Raw genomic sequence first — 2,712 nt, 5'->3', positions numbered from 1 at the left:
TTTTTTGTAAAGATGGGATTGCAACATGTTGGTCAGGCTGATCTTGAACTCCTGACCTCAAGTGATCCACCTGCTTCAGCCTTCCAAAGTGCTGGGATTACAGGCATGAGCCACTGTGCCTGGCCTAGACCTTTCTTTTTGGTTATCTTGACAGTTTGGAAGTGTGCTGGTCTGGTATTTTGCAGATTGCCCAATATAAACATGTTTTTCTCATAAAACTGAGGTTATGAGTTATTGGGAGGAAGACTATAGATGTACAGTGTCATTTTTATTATGTCATATAAAGTGTATACCATCAACATGATTTATGAGTGGTGACGTTGACTTTGGTCACCTATCTTAGGTTGTGTCCATCCGGGTTCTCAATTGTAAAGTTATTATTTACCCCCTTATCATTACTTTACACTTGGGAGGAAGTCACTATGCACAGGAATGAGCATAGCTCCCCCATTTAAGGGTGCAAAACCTACATACATCCTATGACATTATTCTGCTTAAGAAATGTGTCTCTTTCATGTATTAATGTGCTCATTCATTTGTTTATACCAGATTAAACTTACATATATTTATTTTTCATACTTGAGGTTATAATTCAATATTACTGGCCGGGCGCAGTGGCTCACGCCTGTAATCCTAGCACTTTGGGAGGCCGAGGCAGATGGATCACCTGAGGTCAGGAGTTCAAGACCAGCGTAGCCAACATGGTGCAATCCGTCTCCTCCAAAACTACAAGAATTAGCTGGACGTCTTGCCAGGTGCCTGTAATCCCAGCTACTTGGGAGGCTGAGGTGTGAGAATCGCTTGAACCCAGGAGGCAGAGGTTGCAGTGAGCCGAGATCATGCCACTGCACTCCAGCCTGGGCAACAAGAGCAGAACTCTATCTCAAAAAATAAATAAATAAATAAATAAATAAAATAATTCACTAATTAAATTATTTAATTAATTCATTGAATTCAATGCAATAATAAACTCAAATTTGATGCAATGATTAAATCAATTGAATTAAATGCAATAATTAATTCAGCAACAAAAATTTTGTTACTCAAATTTTCTACCTTTAGCCGTGGTGAGTTCTTTCAGTTGGTTTTCATGATGCTTTGAAATAACCTAAAAAATGTATTACAATTTTTTTTGAATGCTTTTTCACTTTCTGATACTACAAGATGCTCATAGTTCAACTTTCCTATTTGCTTCCCTAGTCTTAGAACCAAGCATTTCTTTAAGGAACTCTTCTTCTTTTTATTGGAAAGTGGTATTAGAAATCAAGATAAGGGCATGCTCGTTGCTCATGGGTGTCATTTGTTTAAGGCCCTCCCAGCTGATACAGCAAAAACTATATGCGTTTATACTAATGCATTTATATACATATCCATAAATATTTCTGTATGTTACCTGATTTACCTATGTTAAGCTAAGCATAACTTCTTACTATCTCCAACTGTAATCCATTACTATAGAGATCGTTTTAGCTTCTTCCCTTTGCTTGTCTGTAAACTCCCTCTCCAGCAGTGAGAAACTTGGCGTCTGCCATTGCCATCCATTTACTTCATCATTCAATTACAGTGCACAGTAGAACAGTAGTAGAATTGCTAATCCATGCAACCATGGGAAATAACTTTATCAACTAAGTATAGTGCTTATCAGCAGTTTATTTTTTCTTTAGTCTTACAGGCTCTATTCATGTCCAAAGATGCTTAGGTCAGCAATTTTTACCACCATCCCTGAAGGTTATTTGAAAAATATGTGATTCAGTTAGGTTATCTTGTAACAGTCTGCATTTCTTCTTGAAATGCCCCCTCTTCTTAAACAATTTATACTGTTTATTGACACATATTCACTCTTTGTGCTATAGAAGTCTATGGGTTTTGACAAATGCATAATACCTTCTATCCATCATTATGGTATCATGTGGAATAATTTTACTGCTCTAAACATGTCCTATTTCTCACCCATTACACTTCACCACCACCACCTTCCCCCACCTCTCAAGTCCCTGGCCACAGATGACCAATTGACTGTCTCTTTACTTTTGTGTGTTCCAGAATGTCATATAATTGCAATTATGCAATATGCAGCTTTTTCATACTGGCTTTTTTCACTTACCAATATGCATTTAAGTGCCCTTCATGTCTTTTCATGCCTTGAAAAAAGGTTTTTTGTTGCTGAATAATATTCCATTTTATGGTTGCCACACAGTTTATTTATTCAGTTAGTAAAGGACCACTTAGTTGGTTTCGGTTTTGTAAATTATGAATAAAAGCACTATAAATATTTGTATGCAGATTGTTATATAAGCATATAGTTTCAAATTAACTGGATAGATAAATATCAGCACAATTACTGAATCATACGGTAAGACTATGTTTGGTTTTACAAAAGACTACAAGAGTGTTTTTCCAAAATTACTGCAGCACTTTGCATTTTTACCAGCAATGAATGATAGTTCCTGTTGCTCCCCATCTTGCCTGCACTTGGCATTATTTATTTATTTTGATTTTAGCTATTCTATAGACTAGATGTGTAGTAATGTCTTATTTTTATTTTAATTTGCATTCTCTGTAAACAAATTATATTGAGGATCTTTTTATACAGTTCTTTGTCATCTGTATAATATCCTTGGTGCAATGTCTATTCAAGACCTATGTACAATTTTTATTCAGTTTGTTTTCTTATTGTTGAGTTTTAAAGGTTCTTTGTACATTTTTGGATTC

Source organism: Mandrillus leucophaeus, unplaced genomic scaffold (assembly GCF_000951045.1).
Source record: "Mandrillus leucophaeus isolate KB7577 unplaced genomic scaffold, Mleu.le_1.0 Scaffold675, whole genome shotgun sequence".
NCBI classification, from domain to species: Eukaryota; Metazoa; Chordata; class Mammalia; order Primates; family Cercopithecidae; genus Mandrillus; species Mandrillus leucophaeus.
The sequence above is the reverse complement of the archived record's forward strand: the minus strand, read 5'-3'. Positions refer to the sequence as shown.